This window comes from Sus scrofa, chromosome 5 (genome assembly GCF_054392235.1).
Source record: "Sus scrofa isolate SSC_HxYL_T2T_F1_AM1 chromosome 5, Sscrofa_HxYL_maternal_Yorkshire_Landrace_v2.0, whole genome shotgun sequence".
Classification (NCBI taxonomy): Eukaryota; Metazoa; Chordata; class Mammalia; order Artiodactyla; family Suidae; genus Sus; species Sus scrofa.
This window is the reverse complement of record NC_139387.1, coordinates 43,659,084-43,684,789: the sequence shown is the minus strand read 5'-3', so window position 1 is coordinate 43,684,789 and position 25,706 is coordinate 43,659,084. Positions and strand designations below refer to the sequence as shown.

The window sequence follows — 25,706 nt, the reverse complement described above, 5'->3', positions numbered from 1 at the left end:
ACATGTGGGCCCAAGAAAGCAAAAGTGAATAACATCACTTTTTTTTTTCTTTTTTTGGTTGTACCCGTGGCTCATAGGAGTTCCCAGGTCAGGGATTGAACCTGTGCCACATCAGTAATCAGAGCCTCAGCAATGGCAATGCTGAAACCTTAACCTACTGAGCCACCAGGGAGCTCCAAGGTTATTCTTTAGTCTTCACATGCTCTACTCTAGGCCAAGACCTTTAACTGGATATTGCTTTGATATAGCTTGTTTGTTAGCTGACTGTCACTACATAATATTCTTTCTCAGTAATAGACTTGACTTAATTTAATCTTTAGTTTTGTTGTCCTTACCATAGCTATATTGCTGCTACTCTGTTTAAAGGTCAGCATTGTTGCCCTTTATTTAATATTATATCTCTCATTGTATATCTCTTTCTCATTCTGCATTTCTGAACATCTCTCTCACTTTGGCAACTAATATAGCTCAAATTATTACTATTTTGGCTGTGTCTTCCCAGATACAAAGCATTGAAAAGACACTTTTCTATATATTCAATATAGAAAGGAATTATTCTGCCAAATACATAAAATCTTGGCAAAGATTTAAGTTAGTTTAAATGCCATAAGAATGCAAACTCTGCATTCTTTTATGAAACACTTCAAAATGTATATATGTAAAAATACTTCAGAATTATAATTATCCAGGAATTCTGACCTTGACCATCAGGTCTCTGAAAATATATGTAGCATTCTGATACTTTTTAAGTAGCATGCCATAAGATTATTCTTGTAGCTGATAGTTCTTTGGGGAGATTTTTTGGTATCATTTTCCAAAATAACTATCACTTACAGAATTCAGATTCTGGAGAATGTGAATGCTTCATAATTTCAGGGGCAGAGTGACAGCTACACAGCAAGTCCATATGTTGCTTAGCTATAATTACATTTTAATAATTTTTTTTTCTTTGGAGGAAGAACTGTAGCTAATCTCCAAGAGACTGAATCTGATGATTGTTAAGTATTTATATTTTTTCAACAGAAAGAACTTTTCTCCCCTATTTTAAATAGTTGGATGTATTTACTTTGTATCATAGCATCAAGTGGATGAAGGTTCTATTCTGGATCCTACTGTAAAATTTAAATGAATATTTGCGTCAGATGGGAAGATCACCCTGTTTTTTTTTTTTGTTATTCCCTATATGGACTTACTGCCACAGGCACGCTAATTTTGCCATCTCCCACACACGACTTGCTCCTTTCTGCCTCCGTTCTTCTGCATATTACCATTCCCTCCACCTGCATCCTTTCATCCATTTCCTTTTCTCCTTTTAAAACTGGCATCTAAAATCTCTAGAAACTCCTTAGTGCATGTAACTATTATTTATTTTCTTGGTTTCTCCTTAACACTTAACATGGGTAGCTATAGATTCAATTATTCTGAGTTGTTTCCATGATATGCCAGGTGTCATGTTACCTATCTCATCTAATTTGCATAGCCATCCTGTGAGTTATTCCCATTTTATGGATGAAATTAAATAAGTTTCCTTACATTTTCCTATTTTTAGCTTTGTCAAATTTTTAACTTTTTCCTGATTTTTAAAAACATTGCTTTTTACAGAGTCATTCTGCCTTTCTCTATTTCTATAGTTTTTCCTTTCCCGCTCTTTACCACTTAACCCACCAACAACCCTTAATTTTCTTTCTTTTTTTTTGCTTTTTAGGGGCACACTAGCGGCATGTGGAGCTTCCCAGGCTAGGGGTCTAATTGGAGCTGTAGCCACTGGCCTATGCCACAACCACAGCAACGTGGGATCCAAGCTGCATCTGCGACCTACACCACAGGTCACAGCAATGTTGGATCCTTAACCCACTGAGCAAGGCCAGGGATCGAACCCGCAAGCTCATGGTTCCTAGTCGGATTTGTTAACCACTGAGCCATGAAGGTAACTCCTTTTCTTGTTGACTTTTAAGAGTTCTTTAGATAGTCAGGACCTCAATTCTTTGTCAGATATATATGTATATTGTGCACATTTTCACCTCATCTGTGGTTTGTGTTTTCATTTTCTTATTTTTGAAGAGAAGCTTATTTTTATTTATTTATTTATTTTTAACAACCACAGCTGTGGCATATGGAAGTTCTTGGGCCAGGAGTCGAATCGGAGCTAGAGTGGCTGGCCTACACTACAGCACAGCAATGCATTTATGACCTGTGCTGATTCTTAACCTCCTGAGCTAGGTCACAGGTAGAACCTGCATTCTCACGGAGACAATGTCGGGTCCTTAACCCGCTGAGCCACAACAGGAAGTTCCTAGAAGCTTTTAATTTTTATGAACTTCAGTGTTTCGGTTTTTTCTTTCATGGTTTGTGTTTTTGGTCTCCTAAGAAATTTTTTTTCCTACCCTAAGGTGAAGATTTTCTCTCATGTTTTATTCTAGAAGTTTGTTTGTTTGATTTTTAGGGATGCACCCAAGGCATATGGAAGTTCCCAAGTTAGGGGTCAGATCGGAACTGCAGCTGCCAGCCTACACCACAGACACATCATGGGATCCGAGCCCCATCTGCGACCTACACCACAGCTCATGGCAACACTGGATCCTTAATCCACTGAATGGGGCCAGGGATCAAGCCTGAGTCCTCATGGTTAATAGTTGGGTTCTTTACAGCTGAGCTACAACAGGATCTCCTATTAGAATTTTTATAGTGTAGCCCTCTATATTTAGGTCTGTGATTCTTTTTGAGTTGTTTTTGGATTTAGTGTAAGAGCCAAGTTTTTTTCCTTTTACTTAATAATCTAGTTTTTATTGAAAATATTTTCCTTTACCAGTGTATTCCCTTGGCACCTTTCTTGATAATTGACCATGTATGTGTGATCCATTTCTGGTCTTCCTGTTCTGTTCCATTGATAATATACGTGGTGTGCCAATATCATCATGCTCTTTAAATTTATTTTTAAAATTTTGGAGATAGTGTAAATCCCCCAACGGAACATCATTTTGAAAATAGAAAGAAAAATCGTTGCATAATTTCCTACCTTGCCCTCACTGCTCATGTTTGTGTATGTGTTGTTGATTTTTCTTTTTCTTTTTTTTTTTTTTTTGTTGATTTCTGCTTTTGAAGATGTTGCCACCAGCAGAGACATTGTGCTTGGTATTTTCCAGGGCAGATATTATTTGTATTATGGACGATGTTAACTGGGATAGTAGAAATTACGTAGTAATTGGGGTTCTTCTGTTGTCTTACTATCATTGCTAGTAAGCAACTCTACAGTCCGTTGGTACATATATATGATTTTTGAGAAGGTCAGTAAATTGGGGCTGCAGCAGCAAAAGTGTGTTCCAGAAGCCAAGTGTTTAAATACCAAATATGAAACTTGACAGGAAAGGAAATTGTAACACTTTGCAATTACTTTAAGATCATATATTTCTTTTCCTTCTTCTCCTCTTTCTTTCTTTTCTTTTTTTGTCTTTTTGCCATTTTTGGGGCCGCTCCCGCGGCATATGGAGGTTCCCTGGCTAGGGGCCTACGCCAGAGCCACAGCAACGTGGGATCCGAGCCGCATCTGTGACCTACACCACAACTCGTGGCAACGCCGGATCCTTAACCCACTGAGCAAGGCCAGGGATCAAACCCCCAACCTCCTGGTGCCTAGTTGGATTCGTTAACTACTGAACCACGATGGAAACTACTTTCTTCTCCTCTTTTTAACAAAAACATCCCACTCTTACCTATCACTGTCTTTTGCCTGAATATTTAAAGAACTCTAATGGCAGTTGCCAAAACTATAGTATGTGCTTAATGGGAACATGTTGAATTGAAGAGAAATGTTAGACACAGATTGAATTTAATTTAGTTTCTCCTGCATGTAAAAAGTGCTGGGTTAATGAATACTGTTCTTGGTTTCAGGACAGTGCCCAGATGCTTTTACCTTTTCTTCTTTTTTTAAACCACCTTCCCTTACTTAGGAGTAAAAGTAATGGAAGAAAAGGTAAATGTAACATGTATTCAACTGTGTATTGTTTTTTTGTCAAATCAATAATAGATATGTTGCATGTGTATATTTGGTTCTTCCAATTATATTGTGTGCTTTACTAAGTGGGGATTTTATCATGCTTATTTTATATCCATTTTCTTCATTGCTCACATACCAGAAATGTTGATGGATCTCAATTACGCATTTTAATTAACCTCTAGTGAATTATAAGTCCTAAGCCACAGCAGAAATATATGTATATTTTTTCCTCCTACTGAAATCACATTTCTCCTCTGAAAGGTGTTTCTTAGCTTTGCACTTGACATAGACTAGAATTTTAGAAACCAGGTAGGTGATGATGTAGAGGTTAGTTAATAGCTTCCCCTTTTTAAGTTGTTGGTATAGGTTGATTGTGGTCCTGGGCCTTAAAGGGTTTGTCATCACTTTGTGTCTACTTCTGTATTTGTTTCAAAAAAAACTGCAGTAGATTATAAGATCAGTCAGACAAATGGAAATGTCAGTCAGCTGCTTGAATAGATATTTTTAGATATGTTTCTCTTCTTAGTACTAGTCATGCAGTTGACTGAAAATCTTTCACTTGATAGTGGATGAGAAGGTATGAAGCAGGGGCTCCAGAGGAAGCACCTTGGATAGTAAGATCCAACCTGAAATTGAGGTAGAGATCACATTTTTGGTTAAACAATACTGATTAAATTAAGTCTTTTTGCCTTATGATTCTGATAAAAACCTGATCTTGCATGACGTTTATATAAAAGATCCAATTTAAAGATGTTAAAGCACCTAGCCAGAAACACATAGGTGAGTATTACGCTACTGTATTTTTTCTTATGGTAGCACATATGGTGTTTTATGTTCCAGGTCTGACATTGATTTCACTTTTGTAAGTTCATTTAAAAATATTTTAAAGTTAACTTTCATTTTGTTTTATTATTCAAAGGTTGTCTATTTTGGTTGTAAGTGGCTGAAATAGTATCTATGTCCATTTATGGTTCTTTGGCTAACTTAAACCACTACAATGATAAGCTCATACTCTGGAAATAAAAGCTGAAACAGTAAGTTTTAGAAAGCACAGACACTTGAGCAGCTCCTGAGATCTAAAGAGCAGGGAGCAATGGATAGTCTTTATGGAGCCTCCTGTTAGGATAGATCTTCTTTAATTATTTTTCGATTCATATGATCACTTTGGTCATGATTCAGGTTTTTCAGAGATCATACAGATAGGGACTGATTTGCCTGGCTTGTATTTTTTGTCTGACTTATTTTACTTAGCCTTCAAGGTCCAGCTATGTTGTTGCAAATGGAAGAAATTCCTTTTTTTATGGACAGAATGATATTCCATTGTACCTATATACCACATTTTCTTTAGCTGTTCATCTATTGATGGACTTTTAGGTTGTCTTAGCTATTGTGAATAATGCTGCAAATGAACATGGGGGTGTGGATATTTCTTCAAGATAATGATTTCATCTTCAGATGTATTCTCAGTGGAGTTGCTAGATCATACGGTTGCTCCATTTTAATTTTGGGGGAACCTCCATACTCTTCTATTGTGGCCGTACAGCATTCCCTTTTCTCCATATCCTCACCAGCATTTGTTACCTTTGTCTTTTTGATAATGGCCATTCCAGCTGGTGTGAGACAAATCTACATGGTTTTGATTTGCATTTCCCTGATGATTAGTGATGTTGAACAGTTTTTCATGTCCCATTAGCCATCTATATATCTTATTTGGAAAAGTGTCTATTCAAGTCCTCTAGCTATATTTAAATCAGATTATTTTTCTGCCATTGAATCGTATTCTTTCCTTATGTATTTTGGATATTAACCCCTTATCAGATATGTGGTTTGAAACTATTTTTCCCTATTCTCTAGGTTGCCATTTCTGTTGCCATTAGGTTACCATTTCTGTTTTTCTCTGGCAGTGCAGAAGCCTTTTAGTTTTATGTAGTCCCACTTGTTTATTTTTGCTTTTGTTGTTTGTGCTTTTGGTGTTATATCAAAAAAAAAAAATCATTGGCAAGACCAATGCTAAGGAGCTTTTTCCTTTTATTTCTAGGAGTTTTACAGTCAGGACTTATATTCATTTTGAGTTGGGTTTTTTTTGTGTGTGTATGTATGGTGTAATATAGCACTATAGTTTCATTGCATTGCCTGTGGCTCTCTGGTTTTCCCAATGCCATCCATTGAAGAGACTATCCTTTCCCCACTATTATTGGCTCCCTTGTCAAATATTAGTTGACCATACATGTGTAGGTTTATTTCTGGGCTCTTGATTCTGTTCCATTGTTGTATGTGCCTTTTTTTTAATGCCAGTATCATATTGTTTTGATTACTGCAGCTTTGCAGTACAGATTGGAATGAAGTGTGATGCCTCCAGCTTTGTTACTTCTTTTTGAAAGTTGCTTGGGCTGCTTGGGATCTTTTGTGGTTCCATATGAATTTTAGAATTGCTTTTTCTATTTCAGTGGAAAAATTCCGTTGGAATTTTGTGTGTGTGTGTCTTTTTGGGGCTGCACCCATGGCATATGGAGGTTCCCAGGCCTCAGGTCTAATTGGAGCTGTAGCTCTGGCCATAGCCACAGCAACACCAGATCCGAGCCGTGTCTGCGACTTACATCGCAGCTCACAGCAATGCCGGATCCTTAACCCACTGAGCGAGGCCGGGATCAAACCTGCAACCTCATGGTTCCTAGTCGGATTCGTTTCTGCTGTGCCATGACGGGAACTTCCAAGATTTGTTTTTTTTTAAATTTTCCCTTTGAGTTCCTCTTTGACCCATTGGTTGTTCAGGAGTCTGTTGTTTAATTTACACATGTTTATGAGTTTTCCAGTTTTCCTTGTTACAGATCTCTAGTTTCATAACATTGCAATTGGAAAAGATACTTGGTATGACTTGTCTTTTAAAATTTGCTAAGATGACCTAACATGATTTATTCTACAGAATGTCCCAAATGTGCTTGAGAAGAATGAGTATTCTGCTGCTGTTGGATGCTGCTGTTGGATGAAATGTTCTGTATCTGGCTATTAAGTTCTTTGGTCTAAAGTTAAGTTAAAATCTGATTATTTCCTTAATTTTTTATGTCTGGATGTATTCATCATTGAAAATAGGCGATTCGGAGTTCCTGTTGTGGCGCAGTGGTTAACGAATCCGACTAGGAACCATGAGGTTGCGGGTTTGATCCCTGCCCTTGCTCAGTGGGTTAACGATCTGGCGTTGCCCTGAGCTGTGGTGTAGATTGCAGACGCGGCTCGGATCTTGCATTGCTGTGGCTCTGGCATAGGCCGGCGGCTACAGCTCGGATTCGACCCCTAGCCTGGGAACCTCCATGTGCCGCTGGAGCGGCCCAAGAAATGGCAAAAAGACAAAAAAGAAAAAAAGAAAAAAGACAATAGGCGATTCAAGTCCCCTTTGATTGTATTGCTGTCTATTACTCCCTTCAGGTTGTTCGTTTTTGCTCAATATATTTAGTTGCTCTAATGTTGGGTGCATATATACTTATAATTGTTACATCCTTTTGGTGAATTGACCCCTTTATTATTATATAATTGACCTTCTTTGTCTCTTGTTATAGTTTTTAACTTGAAGTCTGTTTTGTCTAATGTAAGTATAGCTACTCCTGCTCTCTTGGTTTTTATTTGGAATAAAGTAAATTATTTTATTGGAATTTCTTTTTCCACCCCTTCACTTTTATATTTTATCCTTTGTGTCTCTAAAGCTGAAGTGAATGTCTTATAGGCAGCATATAATTGAGTCTTTTTTTTTTAATCCATTCAGCTACTCTGTGCCTTTTGACTGGAATATTTGATCCATTTATATTTATGATAAATATTGATAAGTAAAGACTTACTCTTAACATCTTGTTGTTTTCAGGCTTTTACATAGTTGCTTTGTTCCTTTCTTTGTCTCTTGTCTTTCCTTGTGAATTGATGTTTTTCCATAGTGGTATACTTTGATTTCCTTTCTCTTTATCTTCTGTGTCTTTTGCAGGTTTTTGTTTTGTTGTTACTTTGAGGCTTATCTGAAATATCTTTTAGATATAACAATCAATTTTAAGTTGATAATTTGATTTCATACAAATCTCTGTTCCCACACATTTTATGTTTTTGATGTCATACTTAACATCTTTTAATATTGTGTACTCATTTGAAATTAATGTAACTGTAGCTATTTTTAAAACTTGTTGTTTAACCTTTATACCAAAGTTAAGTGTCTCTTTTCCCACACATTTTATGTTTTTGATGTCATACTTTACATCTATTAATATTGTGTACTCATTTGAAATTATTGTAACTGTAGCTGTTTTTAAAATTTTTGTTGTTTAACCTTTATACCAAAGTTAAGTGGTTAACATAACACCATATTACAGTATTAGAATAGTCTGAATTTGACTGTATACTTGCCTTTACCAAGGTGCTGTTTTCATATTATTAGCTGGTGTCCTTTAGTTTCAGCTTGAACTCCTTTCGGCATTTCTTATAAGATAAGTTTAGTGGTGATGAACACCCTCAGCTTTTGTTTTGGAAGGCCTTTATCTTGCTTTCATTTCTGAAGGACAATTTTGCTGTGTGTAAAAGTTTTTTAGTTGGCAGTTTCTTTCTTTCAGTATTCTCAGTATATTATTATATTTTCTCCTGGCCTGCAAGGATTCTGTTGAGCAATCTGCTGATACACTTATGAGGGTACCCTTGAATGAAGGAAAACTGTTTTCTCTCGCTGTTTTTAAAATTTTGGTCCTGTATTTTAGATCATTTTGTTATAATATATCTTGGAGAAGATAAGTTAGGATTGTAATTTTGGGATGACCAATTAATTAGCTTAATGAACTTGGTGTTCAAATGTCTCCTCAGGTTTGGGAACTTCTCAGCCATTATTTCTTTATTTGATGTTAATGACTCATTTTTTTCCATTAATTGGTTTATAGTGTTCTGTCAATTTTCTACTGTGCAGCAAAGTGACCCAGTCACACATACATTCTTTTCTCACATTATCCTCCATCATGTTCCATCATAAGAGACTAGATATAGTTCCCAGTGCTATATAGCAGGATCTCATTGGTTATCCACTCCAGATGCAGTAGTTTGCATCTATTAACCCCACATTTCCAGTCCATTCTACTCCCCCCCCCCACCCCTTGGCAACCACAAGGCTGTTCTTCCAGTCCATGAGTTTCTTTTCTGTGGAAAGGTTCATTTGTGCTATATATTAGATTCCATATGTAAGTGATATCACATGGTATTTGTCTTCTGTTTCTGACTTACTTCACTTAGTATGAGAGTCTCTAGTTCCATTCATGTTGCTGCAAATGGCATTATTTTGTTCTTTTTTATAGCTGAGTAATATTCCATCATGTATATGTACCACATCTTCTTCTTCTTGTGTGTGTGTATGTGTGTGTGTGTGTGTGTGTGTGTGTGTGTGTGTGTTTTCTAGAGCTGCACCCATGGCATTTAGAGGTTTCCAGGCTAGGGGTCTAATTGGAGCTGTAGCTGCCAGCCTATGCCAGAGCCACAGCAACGCGGGATCCGAGCCGCATTTGCAACCTACACCACAGCTCATTGCAATGCCGGATCCTTAACCCACTGAGCGAGACCAGGGATCGAACTCACAACCTCATTGTTCCTAGTTGGATTCATTAACCACTGAGCCACGATGGGAACTCCTGTACCACATCTTCTTAATCCGTTCATCTGTTGATGGACATTTAGGTTATTTCCACGTCTTGGCTATTGTGAACAGTGCTGCAATGAACACACAGGTGCATGTGTCTTTTTCAAGGAAAGATGCCCAGGAGTGGGACTGCTGGGTCATAATGGTAGTTCAATATTTAGTTTTCTGAGGTACCTCCATACTGTTTTCCATAGTGGTTGTATTCAGATATTATTTCTTTAAATAAGCTTTTACCCTTTTCTTCCTGCCTTCTCCTTCTGGGACTCCAATGATGCATAGTTTCTTTTGATGGCATCTCCTAGGACCCATAGGCTTTCTTCATTAGTGTTTTTTTTGTTTGTTTGTTTTATTTTTTTTGTTTTTTGATGGTTTTTTTTGCTCCTCTGTTTAATGTCAGAAGATCTGGAGTTCCCATTGTGGCTCAGCGGAAATGAATCTGACTAGCACCCAAGAGGATGCAGGTTTGATCTATGTCCTTGTTCAGTGGGTTAAGGATCCAGTGTTGCTGTGAGCTGCGCTGTAGTTTGCAGATGTGGCTCGGATCCCATGTTGCTGTGGCATAGGCCAGCGGCTACAGCTCTGATTCGACCCCTAGCCTGGGAAGCTCCATAGGCCAGAGGTGAGACCCTAAAAAGACAAAAAAAAAAAAAAAAAAAGCCCTGCCTGTTAGCTCATTGATTCTTTCTTGTGCTTCTGCTTGCTCTAGGCTGCTATTGAGACTCTTTGTTGTTTTCTTCATCTCCAAAATTCATTTGTTTCTTCTTTGTTTTCTATCTCTTTGGTGAAGTTCTCACCTTGGTTTCTCCCCCCTCCCCCCACCCCACCAAGTTACCATGTATTACTTCATTTCTTTGTTGAGGTATAGTTGATTTATAATACCGTATTAATTTTAGGTGTGTAATACAGGGTTTCAATACTGTTGTAGATTATACTCCTTTATAGATTAATATCTTTTAAAGTTATTACAAAAGAATAGCTATTATTTCCCTGTGCTGTACAATTTATCCTTGTCGCTTATGTATTTTATACACAGTAGTTTGTGTCTCTTAATCCAATACCTATTTTTCACCCTTCCTCCTCAACATTCTTCTTAGTGGTAACCACTAGTTTGTTCTTTATATCTCAGTCTGATTTCTTTCCTTTTCTCCTCTTCCTTCCCCTCCTCTCCCCTATCCTGCAAACCCCAAGCATATGGAAATTCCCAGGCTAAGGGTTGAATTGGAGCTACTGCTGCCTGCCTACAAAACAGCCACAGCAACCCCAGATCCAAGCTATGTCTACAGCCTACACCACAGCTCATGGCAGTTCCGGATCCTTAACCCACTGAGTGAGGCCAGGGATGAAACCTCATCCTCATGGATGCTAGTTGGGTTCATTACTACTGAGCCACAATGGGTACTCCCATAGCCAGTTTTTAATTTGAGTCCATGGTTTTGGTGTTTGTGAACATTTTCATTCTTCCATAATTTACTTTATCTCCAATGTTATTTATCTGAAGAACAGTCTGTTACCAACATTAAAGTGTTCATTCACCTCAAAGGCCAATTTATTCTCTTTTCTCTTAGTCCTTTATTGTTTATATACATACTTAAAATGGTTGTAATTTACCAGAATACCTGAATATTATATTTTGTGTTCCAAAAGAAGTAAGCATATCATAGTCTCTATTCCATATTACTTTATAATGATCATAACTTTTTTTTTTAAATAGAGCCATCATGCTTTTCTGCTGAGATTTGCCATATTCATAGCTGTTCTGTTTTTTATTTGAATGAAGAGATATACTGTATTGACCTTTAGAATATGCTACTCTGAATTTTCTTTTTCTTGGAGATGAATGGGTGGGGAATCAGCTTATAAAATACGTGTTTAAATGACCTAAGTATTCTTTTTGACTCTATAGATAGCTGCTCCATTTTCTATGAACTCTGCCCCTTATTCTTTTGGCAGCTTTGGTTTGGGGAAATGGGGGGATACTTGAGAAATTTGTAAGGGAGAACAAAACAGTAAACTCTCTCCTGCTCCTTAAAATTTTTTTTTCCTCTAGGAAAGTATAAAAATAAGTTTATGGATAATTTTTGAGCAGTACATATTGGCACAGTGGAAATGACAGGGTTTTTTACTGTAAACACAAGAAAGGAACCTACTGTATTTCAAATACTGTAACTTTTGGCTTAGGACCTTGTTTAGGTACCTTAACCATTTCACCTTTTTTTCAGGTTTTATAGTTTATTTTTATTTAAGCATATTTTTTTTTCCTCTTAAAACTCATAAGTGTTCTAGAACTACTTAATTTATAGGAAGTCCTTAAGAAGCAGCAAACTTATAGTCCAGTTTACTTGAAAGATTTAAGACAAACCTACTAATAGGAAAGACTGGGTCTTTTACTCACAAATGAGACAAGAGATCATCAGGTTTAAATGATTCACTGTGAATAACTAGTACATGGTGGCCATGACTGATTTATTTCTAAACAGAACCAGACAAATTTGTCTTTGAGGAATGTTGGTATGTCTTAAATGTGATTTCTAATTATGGTATTTCTAAAAAGGAAAACTGCACACTACTTTTTCCCCCTAAATTTAAAAAGCAGTGGTAAAATACACGTATAATTTACCATCTCAGCCATTTGTACGTATACAGTCAAGTGCATTCATATTGTGCAACCACCACCACCATTCATCTGTAGAACTCCCTTCATTTTGCAGAATTGAAATTCTATACTCATTAAACAATAACTCTCTATTTCCCCTTTTCCCAGCTCCTGGCAACCACCATTCTACTTGTCTCTGATTTTGGCTGTTTTAGGGACCTCATATAAGTTAAATTATACAGTTTTTGTTTGGGGTTTTTTTTGTGACTGACCTATTTTACTTAGCATAATGTCCTTAAAGGTCATCTGTGTTGTAACATGTCAGAAATTTCTTCTTTTTTTCAGGCTGAATAATATTCCATTGTATGTCCATTCATGTATCAGTGGCCACTTATATGTTTTAGCTATTGTTAATAATGCTGCTGTGAACACAGGTGTACGTATATCTGTTCAAGACTCTGCTTTCAGTTGTTTTACGTGAAATTGCTAGATCATATGTAAAAAATTCTGTTTTTAATTTTTTTGATGATCCACCATACTGTTTTCCATAGTGTTCGTACTGTTTTACATTCCCATCAGCAGTGCACAAAGACTCCACTTTTTCCACATTTGCCACACACTGTTTTTTAATGCACTACTTTCAGTAGACAGAAACATTAGTCTTGTTATTTACACTCTTTTACAGTCACAACATGTTGAGATAATTAGGAGTTAATTAAGTTTTGGCTACTGTGAAAACCCAAGGTATGAGTTGTGAACAGTTAAGGATGTTATCATTCACACTATGTTAAGTGCTGATTTAGTGGGTGCAAAAAAGATTTGGACCCTGTTATTGGATTCTTAGAGTACAGCAAAAGCTCTTAAGAAGAAAATGGCAGTTAAGTAAGGTGATGGAAAAAAAATAGCTTGTTCTTTCTATCCAACGTTATTCTTTTGAGAGCTATCTTGTTCTGGAGCAGAGGAATATCAAAATCTTACCTGCTCTAATTGCTTCTCTTCCACATTATCTTACAGTGACGAGGAGAAGCAGCTACTAAATGGACCTTGGTTCACAATAGTTTAAATTCTTAAAAAGTCTTGATAAATACCATGTTTAAATGTGAATTGTCAAGTCCGAAATACACAATCTTAAATGAAATAGGGCTGTTTTTATATTGACTTAATTTTTTTCATCCATCCTCTCATGCTTCCTCATCAACCATCTCATAATCTCTAATATAATGTATCTACTCTGTAGTATGTAGTGCTACTGGAAATGTGGAAAAATCTGCGATTGGTCTCCTGCCTTAGGTCTTATGCATATTCTCTTCTTGGAATGTGTTTCTTGCCATTCTTTGTTTAGCTAACTGCCACGCATCATTTAGGTCTCTACTTGCCAATGAGAAGCTTCACATGACCTCAAGAGTTCATGACCATGCGTGTTTCGTGTTCTTTGATTCTCCATAAGGTAGCATATGCCTAACACATATTAGGCAGTCATTAATTTGTATAAATTGATTGTCATCATGGAGTTTTGGATCTAAATGGGGGAGGCAGGTGGTTAAATATTTAGAAATACAATATGATTAGTTCTGCACTAGAAACACTTTGAGTGCACAGAGGAGGAAACAACTCTGCATTAGAGGAGAAATAGAGTCTATTTGCTGTTTTCTGTTCCTGTTAGAATATGTTTCATTAATTTAAAAACTTTTGGCCTATTTGTTTTTTTGTTTCTGTCTTTTTGTCTTTTCTAGGGCCACACCCATGGCATACGGAGGTTCCCAGGCTAGGGGTCTAATCGAGATACAGCTGCCAGCCTACACTACAGCCACAGCAATACAGGATCCAAGCCGCATCTGCGGCCTACACCACAGCTCATGGCAACGCCAGATCCTTAACCCACTGAGCAAGGCCAGGGATCCAACCCGCAACCTCATGGTTCCCAGATGGATTCGTTAACCACTGAGCCACAACGGGAACTCCCTGGCCTATTTGTTTATGCCAGGAAATTTATAACAAAGCTTTCCAAAACAGAATCCCCATTTTTGGGGTCTTGCAGCCGTTTGATTAAAGTTGTATGTGGATTCGTTTCTACTGCGCCATGATGGGAACTCCTGTTTTGTCTTCTTTATCAGTTATAATCTTGGTTACTTCTGATCTTTTTTCCCTTGTTTAGTCTTACTAGTATTCATTAATTTTTTCAAAGAACTGATTTTTAACTTTGTTGATTTACTTTTTTGTATTTCAGTTTTCTGGGTTATTTGTCTCTGCTCTTTTTGTGTATCCTTCCTTTATTTTCTTATGTGTAGTTTGCTTCTCTTTAACTTTTTTTTGAAATGGATGATTAGTTCTTTGGTTTTCAAACTGCCTTTTATACCTATAAATTTTCTCTGGGTACTTCAAGTTTTGATACATAGTGTTTTTATTATCAGTTAGTTTAAAACCCAATTTTCCTTGTTGCTTCCTAATTGCCAGTGTGATTATTTCTTCAATTCATAGGTTACTTAGAGGTATATTTCTTAAATTTCAAAATACATGAAGATTTTCTATCTTTTTGTCAGTGATTTTGAGGCGGAATAATAACTCAGGTAGTCAGTATAGGATCATGGGCTTTGTTGCATTCTTTGATGTGGCTGTTGATTAACATTTGTGGCTTAAGGGCTCTGGGGAGTAACATCCCACAGGCTTTGTTTACTATAGGGAGTGTACCTATGCCCAGATGGACATTAATCTCTAACCCCCTGAGACTCAGTCTATGGAAAGAGAAGGGCAAAGAAACCATGAGACTTATGGGACATTTCCACTCGTAAGACCCATATTGGACAAGGACTGATAAAGGTAGTTGGGCAAGGCCAGTGGGAGAAAACCACATCTTTCTGGACCCCATGTTGGTAACCCATGTTGGTAATCCCTATAGGGATTAAAAACCCCTATAGGACAATAGGGGGGGGGGCTCTTCTCCCCTTTCCCAGCTGTCCTGGGAGCTATTTGCTTTCCTGTAATAAAGGCTTTACTTGCAAGCTGCCTGTGTGTTCTCAAAGTTCATTCTTCAGCTCTGTGAACAAGAACCCGGATTCTGGTAACATTGTTCCAGCATTGATTTCAAGCTTAATTGCATTGTGGTCAGAGATCAGTGTGTTTGTTTTCAGTCTTTTGCAAGTTATTTGAGACTTGCTTTTTGGCCCAGCATGTAGTTAAATTTGGAAACATGTGTATTTGAAAAGGATATATTGCATTTGTTGGCTGCAGCGAAATTTATAGGTCTGTTAATAAAATTTTTAAATCCATTGTTCATAGCTTCTATATCCCTTTATTTTTTTCAGTGCTTAAATCGTTCATGTTAGGTTTACCAAGGGAGGAACATGCAAGGCCTAGTTGGTAAAGCAAAAGAGATTTATTAAGGCATTAGAGGGAGGTGGCTGAGCTCAAGGTGGTACTAGCTCTGACTGTGAGGAGGTGCTAAGCTCATAAAGGATCTGTGGCTGGATGGAGTTCATGGCGGGAACTTATGGCAGGAATGATGAAGAAGGAGGGGAAGGTCAAGGGAGGGGTATGGCACAGGGCAGTTAATCCTTGTAGGAGGTTAATCTATGCAGGCAGTTGTTTTCTGAAGGCCATTGTTTCTTGATGCCCAACTTGAGCATCCAGATTCTGGGAGAGTGTCCCCACAGCAAGTCTCCAAGGTGAACAGCACCTTTTGGGGATTGGGGGGGGAGTCTGTCTCCATCCTCCTGGGAACCTATCATTCCAGTCTTGTTATATGGAATAGGGGCAATGGTCCACTCTTCTGTAGCTACTTCCTGCTGGCTAGGGGCGACAAGTACTGGGTGGCTGGACGTGGTAGGTTCCTACCATAGAGGATGGGAAAAAAAGAAAAATAAGGTTAAGCAGAGGTTTGGCATATAGGTTGATATTGGTACTGTTTAAGGAGGAGTGTAGTTTCATCTAAGTCAATTTTAACATTTGATGTGGTATTAACACATAATTAAAAGGAGGTCTTGGTTGTTATACATGTTGCCTCCTTTCTGTTGTTACAAGAGGAGACCTTGAAAATATAAGGTTGCAGCTGCCAGCTGAGGCTGGTTTGAGAACAGCTGGTGGCATCAAGTCTGACAGGGCACATAAACCTTAAGTTTTTAGCAATACAAAGACATGTCTAAAATTACTCCCATAATGTTTCCTAGTATTACCTTGGATGTCTGACCCACAGCTACTCCATTCTGCCTTTTCTCTAGAATGGCCCATGCAGATGCAGTTAATGATTTCTGTTTTTCTAGATATGAGAAGATGCAAGAATTTGGGCCCATAAAAATCCTTACTTGAAATCTAACTATCTGAAGTCCTGTTCTGCTTCCAAGAGCACAGAGTGCCTTGCTCCTGGTCTCCACCCTGAGTTCCACCCAGGGGGTGCTGCAGATTGGCAGCTGCAGTGGCTTATGTTTTACTCCATGTGGAGGCTAATGGCAAGTGCTAAACTTCAGTTCACAGTGCTCCCCCATGGTCATAAATTCAACCACAGTTTTGGGAGGCATTTCATGACCATTGCATCCCACGCTAGGAATGAACATTCCTAGTTCTGGCAGGATTCCGCTGATAAGCCACTCAGTGTGCTATTACTGGACTAGGCCTTATTAACAGTAGCCAAAAGTCTCCGGACCACCTGTCTTCCTAGTCCTTTATGGTCCAGGAAAATATTCCCTCTTGTTGCATTTTCCTTTATCTAGAGATCACTGATCTCATGTGGAATTTTGTATCATTTTATCAGAGACTCAGTTACACATTTGGCAATGCAAGAAATAGCAATTTTGTGAAAACAGTTAATAAAAATAATATAAATAGCAGTATTAGTAAAGTCATAAATATAAATTTAAGAGCCTTCATCAAGTACAGCCCAGTATATCCCTGTTCAACCGGCTTAGTCTGTTTCTAATTTTTAAAGGAAGTTATATATTAGCTTTGTCTGTTTAGCCTAGTTTCCTAGTGTTATTAGGCTGGTTACCCCTAGATGGTTTAATTGTTCTCAACATAAGGGAGCCTTTAAATTTAAATTAATATAACCTGGGAAAGTTATATACCTTGGCTGAAGTCTTACTTGTTGCTGATTGAGCTAGAGTAACATTAGAAGAAAACATATTTGTGGTCTGGGTCAGAGCAGGTATTAATTGGCCAGGTGAGGGGATCCCACATAGTTACATCAATAGTAAGAGCCTTGGAGGGGAGACACCCACCAGTGTAAATCAGAAGTAAAACAACTGTAGGAGTCAGGTGTGGCAATCTTGGAACAGTGGTCTGCTTCTGATATTGTCTTCTTTTTGTAGAGGCATTGGTGTTTTTCTTTCTTTCTTTCTTTTTTTTTTTTTTTTTTTTTTTTTTTTTTGCCATTTCTTGAGCCGCTCCCGTGGCATATGGAGGTTCTCAGGCTAGGGGTCTAATCGGAGCTGTAGCTGCCGGCCTGCGCCACAGCCACAGCGACGTAGGATCTGAGCCGCGTCTGCAACCTACACCACAGCTCACGGCAGCACTGGATCCTTAACCCACTGAGCAAGGCTAGGGATTGAATCCGCAACCTCATGGTTCCTAGTTGGATTCATTAACCACTGAGCCACGACGGGAACTTTGGTGTTTTTCTTATTAGAGCTTTGTTTTAGGGTGAGTTTAAGTCAGTAGTTCTCTCTATAAAGCAGTGCAGTGTAGAGGCCTATATTAAGTGAGAAATATAAATTTAAGAGTTAATTTTCTTCACCTTCTTTGTGCATATGGTGCTTAAGAATTCTGATAAGAAACCTTTTATCTAGGCTGGAGACAACCCTTTAATTTAGATAAAATGTCTCTGCCAAGAATCGGGGTTGGGCACCTGGGTAGTATTAGGAGAGAATGGCTAAAGGGTGTTCCTGATAAGGTGCAATTTAGAGGGGGTGTTGTTAAGGGTTTGGATATTAAACTGTCACCCCCACAGTGTAGACTTGAGAGGGGTGCATGGGGTCTATAAATTCAGGTGGTGCTGAGTAAGTGGCCCCTGTGTCAATAAGAAAAGAGATCAGCTTACCTACAACTAGCAGAGTTACTGGGGGCTCTGATAGAGTAGTAGGCATGGGGCTGGGGGGCCCGGGCACCCTAGTCTTTTGTGGCCAGGCCAAGGAGGCTTGGCAGGTTGAGGTTCGATGACTGAGGTCTCTCCACTGGGAGGCATGTGGCCCTCCCCTGCAGATGGTGGTCACAGTCGACCTTCCAGTGGCCTCTCTTGCCGCATCTTTAACATGGGCCTGTAGGGGCCTTAGAGCCATTGTTCTTGTGAGGGAGCTTATATTTTGGGGGTCCCTGAATGGCAGTTGCCAGCATTTGGTATTTAGCCCAATTTCTTTTTAATTTTTGGTTTTTAGCCTCTTTATCCTGACTATTAAAGGTGAGGCTGAAGAGATCCTATTGTGGGGTTTGAGGGCCATCTGCCAATTTTTGTAGTTTGTGCCTTAGGTCAGGTGCAGATTGAGAAATGAAGTAAGTGTTTAAGAAAAGTCTTTCTTCTACTGAGAAAGGGTCTAAATTTGTGTATTTTTGAAGAGCCTCTGTTAAATGAGAAAGAGGGCAGGGTTCTCATCTGGTCCTTCACTAATTTCTTCTAGTTTTTTATAGTTAACAACTCTGTAGGCCGCTTTCCAGAGTCCTTCTATTAGGCAAGTTATCATGTGACTTTGGTGTCTGCTGCCCCAACCTGCTGGTGGTTCTCTTGCCAGTGGAGGTCGTCAGCATGGACCTAAGCAGTTAAGCTGACCCTTTTCTTTTCCTCAGGGGAGAAGATAGAGGATAAGATGATATGGATGTCATGCCAGGTAAGGTCACCAGTGAGATATTCAAATTCCTTAATGTAAGTGGCGGGGCCAGAAGAGAACCTTTTTTAAATTTGAGAGAGGTTGGGCATTGAAAAAGGGACATGGGCCCAGACAATCCCTTCAGCTCCTGCAACTTCCCCTAAAGGGAATAAAGGAGCTGGTTGGGAGGTGTCTTTGGAGGCGGAAGGTTGGGTCTGGGACTATGTATGAGGGGGAAAGAAAGAGGGGTCGGGGTCTGGGTAAGGATCAGGTGGAGCTGAGGAGGCCCAGGATAGAGGAGAGGATGGTGAACTGGTGGGAGAGCTGGCTGCAAGGAGAGAGTTGGGGGGGTGGGGGAATTATCTGTAGGATCAAAGGATGAGATATCAGAATCAGCTGGTGGGGGGGGGGCGGGTTGTGAAGGAAGGAGAAGAATTTGAAAGGCGGAGCCAGAAGAACAGAGGGAGGGTCATGAGCAGATGATAAAGAAGGCCTGAACCTAGGGAGCTTTGAGCCACTTGCTGTTACGGTGACAAAAGTTATTGAGGTCATGCAAGATATTAAAATCAAAAGTGCCATTTTGGAGCCATTGAGAGCCATGATCCAATGTCTGTTGTGTCCAGGTGGTATTACAAATTTAAAACGCTTGGACCTAATGTCTCCTCTTAGTCCAAGAGTATCTAGAGTTTGTAAGACGCAGCCAAGAGGCGTGTTCCCGGAGGAGTGGAGGAAGTGTTCCCCATGATGAGAAGGAAAGAGAGGCTAAGAGAGGACAGAGAGTAAGTAAGGGACCACCTTTGGGAGTGCCACTCCTCAGGCTGGGCGTCCCCAAGGTCTGAATAGTGGACTCGAGAAAAGAGAGAGGTTATGCTCTGATGTGGGCATCCCCAGATCAAAGGAACAAGGGGCCATATGGCCGTGGAGTCTTCTGACATAGTGCTAGGGTTTGTCTGAGAGGGTCGCACTCTGATGTGTCAGAGGAACTAGGGCCCAGTGGTCGTGCTGACAGATGACCCTGAAAGATGGCAAGTTCCTGGTTCAGCGTTCCTCCCCAGCTGGGCTTGAGAGGGTTGGTGGAGAGGTGCCTAGATCAGGGACTCAAACCTGGGTGGGATTATCCAGAGGTTAGCCCAAGATGAGCTGCCCCCCTGCCTTCTGCTCTCTGAGTTGCAAACCCAGTAATTTTGGGCACCACTGACCTGCTACCCATTCCCTCGTCATCCCCTGCCGGGTTTTGGCACCAAATGTTAGGTTTTCCAAGGGAGGAACATGCAAGGCCTGGTAGGTAAAGTAAGAGAGATTTATTAAAGGCATTAGAGGGGGGCGGGCTCAGCTCAAGATTGTGCCAGCTCTGACTGTGAGGGGATGCTAGGCTTATAAAGAATCTGTGGCTGAAGTTCCCGTTGTGGCTCAGTGGTTAACAAATCATGGGGTTGCGGGTTCGATCCCTGGTCTTGCTCGGTGGGTTAAGGATCCAGCATTGCCGTGAGCTCTGGTGTAGGTTGCAGATGTGGCTCGGATCCTGAGTTGCTGTGGCTCTGGTGGAGGCCGGCAGCTTAAATAAATAAATAAATAAATAAATAAATAAATAAATAAATAAAGGATCTGTGGCCGGATGGAGTTCTTGGTGGGAACTTAACGGCAGGAATAATGAAGAAGGAGGGGAAGGTCAAGGGAGGGGTAGGGGATAGAGTCCCATGACACAGGGCTGTTAATCCTTGTAGGAGGTTAATCTATGCAGGCAGTTGTTTTCCAAAGGCCGTTGTTTCTTGCTGCCCAACTTGAGCATCCAGATTCTGGGAGAGGGTGTCCACAGCAAGTCTCCAAGGTGAACAGCCCCTTTTGGGGATTGGGGGGGGTCTGTCTCCATCCTTCTGGGAACCTATCATTTCCTTTTTGGCTATTGGTAGTTCCTTCAAGTTGAGGTCCAGCATGGTGGCACCAGGAGGAGTTTGATTCCCAGATGTAGAAGCTCTCCCCCCAAAAGCCTGCCCTCTAGGGCTTTTATGGAGATTTCATTACATAGCTGTGATTGACTAAATCTTTGGGCCAGTGGTGATTGATTCAGCCTCAGGCCCTTCTCTCCTCCCTGGAAATCAAGGGGTGGTACTCTAATCACATGGTTGTTTCCTGGCCACCAGGCTCCCCGCCCCAACCGTGGAATCCAAAAGTCACCTTCCCTGAAGAGTTTGCAGGAACCCAAGGACAAGAGACCAAATATTATCCTGTTTTTTTTTTTTTTTTTTTTTTTTTTTGCCTTTTATGGCTGCATCTGTAACATAGGGAGATTCCCAGGTTAGGGGTTGAATCAGAGCTTCAGCTGCTGGCCTACACCACAGCCATAGCAACGTGGGATCTGAGCCGAATCTGCGACCTACACCACAGCTCACAACACTGGATCTCTGACCCACTGAACGAGGCCAGAACCAACATCCTCAGGAATACTAGTTGGCTTTGTTTCCACTGCACCACAAAGGGAACTCTTATCCCATTGTTCTTATTGCTCAGAAAATTTTGAGAGCTGTGAACAAGGAACTGTGGATGAAACTGAATGATCAAATATATATATTTCTTATAAATCACAATATCACAGCTATATGCCTAATATTTCTAAGACAGTGCATATAATCTAGTTGGAGTATTTAATGAATTTGTCAAATTAGATATATAAAAAGTATTTGGATACCCTTCTAATCCAGAATTTAAGTAATTTACTGGGCTTTAATATATTGTCAGTCAGTGATTAGATAAATGCTGTCGACTAAAGAAACATACAACCTGAAAGTTGAAAGTTAAGTTTTATTTGGGGTGAAATTTGGTCTTAAGTCTGGGAGACAGCCTTGAGAAACCACTCCGAGGAGGTAAGGGGGGAAGCTAGGGTAGATGAGTTTTTGCAACAGAGGGAAGGTAGTAAAAGTACAAAAGGTTTACAGCTGTAAGATTTATAGAAAAAGATTTACTGAAAACCAGTTTCTATGGGAAGATGTAAAGGTCTGGGCTTATAGGAATCATTCCTTTGATAGGCACCTCAGCTATGGGTCAGTCTCCTTTGTTTCTTTCCTGAGTTCCCTCTGGGCTCACTTGCCCACACTTGGGAGTGGAAGTTCTCTTAGATGACCGTGACATCTTTTGTCTACTTAAGTACAGCCTAGGAGGCAATATTTCAGATAGCTCTGAATTATTGCCTCAAAGAGGAAAGGGGGACTATCACGATATAAGTGATAAAGGTGAGGGGGGAGATGCACGCAGCCATGCACAACACATTTTACAAAAGTTTGCTGCTGGTCTTGTGTAGGTTACTACTAGTCACAGATATCAGTCATCATTGAAGGATTTTAGTGTTTTTCTAAATATGAGGAGATGCAAGAATTGGGCTCATAAAATCTTTTCCTAAAAATATCTGTCTGAAGACCTGTTCTTCCAGTTTTCCCAGAGCACAGAGTGCTCTGGTCTCCACCCTGAGCTCCACTTGGGGTGCTGGCAGCTGCAGTAGCTCATGTTTTACTCCGTGTAGAAGCTGATGGCGGGTGCCAAACTTCAGTTCACAATGTGAACTGGATTATAATGATTTTGTGATAGACTCACATATAGGCACAGTATATTTGAAATAAAGTACTTTTAGTGAGGGTTTTGTTTTTGTTTTGTTTTTAGGAGGAGTAGTGCTTCAGACTTCTTACAATACCTACATGCTCCAGAGAAATCCAGATAAGGGGAATCATCTAGATTTTTTTCCCTCTCCTTTCATCTTTATATCTTTAGGTTATTTACTATGCCTTTCCCTCTTCTAAGAGTTGGTCTGACTAGTTTAGTCCATTTCTTTTCTCTGTCTCCCTGATCACATGTCTCCCTGAGGTTGTATACCCACAGCGGGATAATTTGCCTTGCACACTTTTATCCTGCTCCCTACCTGCCCATTCCAGCTTTTTGCTTACTTCCCAGTCTTTCAGTATCATCACTGTTGTTGGTGTTGTTATTGTTGTTATCTTTAGAATGGACAAAATCTTAACATAATTGGTAGGTTCCAAAATATTAATATACTTTATGAAAGATATTTACTACACTATTTTACAATATTTTTTTTTTTTTGTCTTTTTAGGGCTGCACCCGCAGCATATTGAAGTTCCCAGGCTAGGGGTTGAATTGTAGCTACAGCTGCCAGCCTGTGCCATAAGCCACAGCAACAGCAACATGGGATCCAAGCCACATCTGCAACCTACACCACAGCTTACCACAATGCCATATCCTTAACCCACTGAACGAGGCCAGGGATCAAACCCCCGTTCTGAGGGATACTAGTTGAGTTCATTACCACTGAGCTATGAGGGGAACTCCCTATTTTACAGTAATTTTGATGAAAGTTATTTGGATAGACAGACTGGGGGTGTGTGTGTGTGTGTGTATGTGTGCGCGCACACACACACACATACAAACAACACGTATGTTTTTTCCAAACTGCTTATGAATAGGATGTTGTTGCTAGCTTGCTTTAGGGGACCTGCCACATTTATATAATTAATTTTTCATTATATTAGATTTTCCTTTAGGATTCAACCTAGTGTAAATACTGTAGAGTACTTGGGACTAACTACACCAAATTACTCTTATTTGCAATCTAGTTTTTTAAATCAAATTGTTAGTAAGTGAGATTAAGATTATTGAATTTAATCCTAGTTTCCAGTGATAAAGACGTGTTATTCTTTGGAAGTATAGTATATTCATTGATAGGCATTCTTTTTCTAAATTTTTTTTTATTATTTAATTTTTTTTCTTTTTGGGGCCACACTTTCGGCGTATGGAAGTTCCCAGGCTAGGGATCAAATTGGAGCTGCAGCTTGAGCTTACACCACAGCCACAGCAACACCATATCCAAGCTGCGTCTGTGACCTATGCATCATGGCTGGTAGCAACTCTGGATCCTTAACCCACTGAGCGAGGCCAAGGATTGAACCCACATCATTGTGGACACTATGTCAGGTTCTTAACCCATTGAGCCACAATGGGAACTTCTTCATAGGCATTCTTGCTTTTGAGAATCTTTGTTTTTATAACTTAAACATTCAACAAAACAAACCAAAAAACTTCTGGGGCATCCAGTGAAAGATAGGAAGCCATAGACTAATGGTATACAACTTGTAACTGCCTTCAGAGGCAACCATCATTCACTACAGCATCATGAGGTTGTTATGATTAGATGGCATGTGTTAAAACCCTTGCTCAGTAGATTCTCCTTTATCCTTTCTGTGACCGAAAGAACAATTCAAGCCCAAAATAGACAAGATTTTTATAAAATTTCTTTCTTTTTCTTGTTAGTTTAAGTGTAGACAGTAAGGCTGCAGTTCCCCAAATAATGTCTAGAGTACTCATAATAGAATAACAAAGGAGGGAACATAGTCTTCTTTAAACTTTGAATTCAACTAGTAATTATGTTTAAATTAGGATGCAGGCCTAGCTTTAGTTTGGCATTTTGGAGAAAGCAGTCTTCAGAATTGTGATGCATTGTACTCTTTTACAAAGAACTTATTAGGTATTCTCTTTTGTTATTTAGAAGCAACATACACTTTTTAAAAGGAGTTAAAATAGGAGACTGCATTTCTTCTCTTCAAGCCAACTCCCTAGGGCCTATTACCATTAGGGTTGTGTTTAATAACTTTTAACTTTTAAAAAATACACTTTTTTATCCCCAGACTTATAGTCATTTAAATGCCTTTTGCTTTAAACTCTAAAAGATGGGGAAATTAGTATGCTTATATTTTGAGCTTCCAATCAATCACCCTCTCTCTCTCTCTAGGATTTTTTGTTGTACATTTTTGATTCTAGTTTTTGGTTTCAAAGAATATAATAAAAATTTGTTTTTGACATAGTAGTATCTCTTGCCTTAACACCCTATTTTTAACAGTGAGGAATTTAGGGCACTTATCTTTCTTTACCTGCTCCCCCCGCCTTTTTTAAATTTTATGTTTTATTCACAAATTTTATAATACCAGTCATACATTTCAGAACCATTTATTAATGTTAGACCACTCAGTTTTACACTAGATAGAAACCGCCTCTAAACAGTATATTGGTGGCTGTTGTTAAAGTGGCCTTTTAAAAAGGGTTCAAATTGCTAAAAGGAGGCTCATCCTGATCATTTCAATCACTAACAACCAGAAGAAAAAACTAAACTGTAAGTACAAGCTTGAAAAATGACTTAAAACATAGTACTGGGAAGCTCTTAAAACTCATTATGTTAACTAAGTTTAACAGTAACTTAAATGATATGTTGCTGCCAGTCCTGCTCCCTTTAAAATTTTTACTTTATTATGATTTTTATTGAACTATAGTTGATTTACAGTATTGTATTAGGTTTAGATATACAGCATAATGATTCGATATTTTTATAGATAATACTCCATTATAGCTTACTAGAAGATAATGGCTATAATTCCCTATTCTATACTGTATATCTTTGTTGTGTATCTATTTTATATATAGTAGTTTATATCTGTTAATCCCCTTATTTGTTCCTGTATATCTTTGTTGTGTATCTATTTTATACATAGTAGTTTGTATCTGTTAATCCCCTAATTTGTTCCTTCTCCCTTCTCGGTCCCCTTTGGTAACCACAACTTTGTTTTCTATATCTGAGTCTGTTTCTGTTTTGCATAAACGTTTATTTGTATTATTTTTTTGGATTCCATATAA

General features: G+C 39.1%; 1 protein-coding gene across 8 annotated transcripts in view; it reads left to right on the top strand.

Annotated features, from left to right (window-relative positions):
- The window catches only part of OSBPL8 (oxysterol binding protein like 8), a 176,312-nt gene that overhangs the window by 23,625 nt on the left and 126,981 nt on the right, over positions 1-25,706 (top strand). The window contains exons 1-2 of one of the 8 annotated variants that reach the window (XM_085025096.1): positions 1,822-1,927; positions 19,003-19,043. The exons of 5 other annotated variants lie outside the window; for them this stretch is intronic. The gene's annotated coding sequence lies outside the window, so the exon portion shown is untranslated. Of the gene's footprint in view, positions 1-1,821; positions 1,928-18,170; positions 18,222-19,002; positions 19,044-25,706 lie in introns of those variants that run through there. 2 more of the 8 variants (XM_085025097.1, XM_085025099.1) reach the window with 2 other exon arrangements.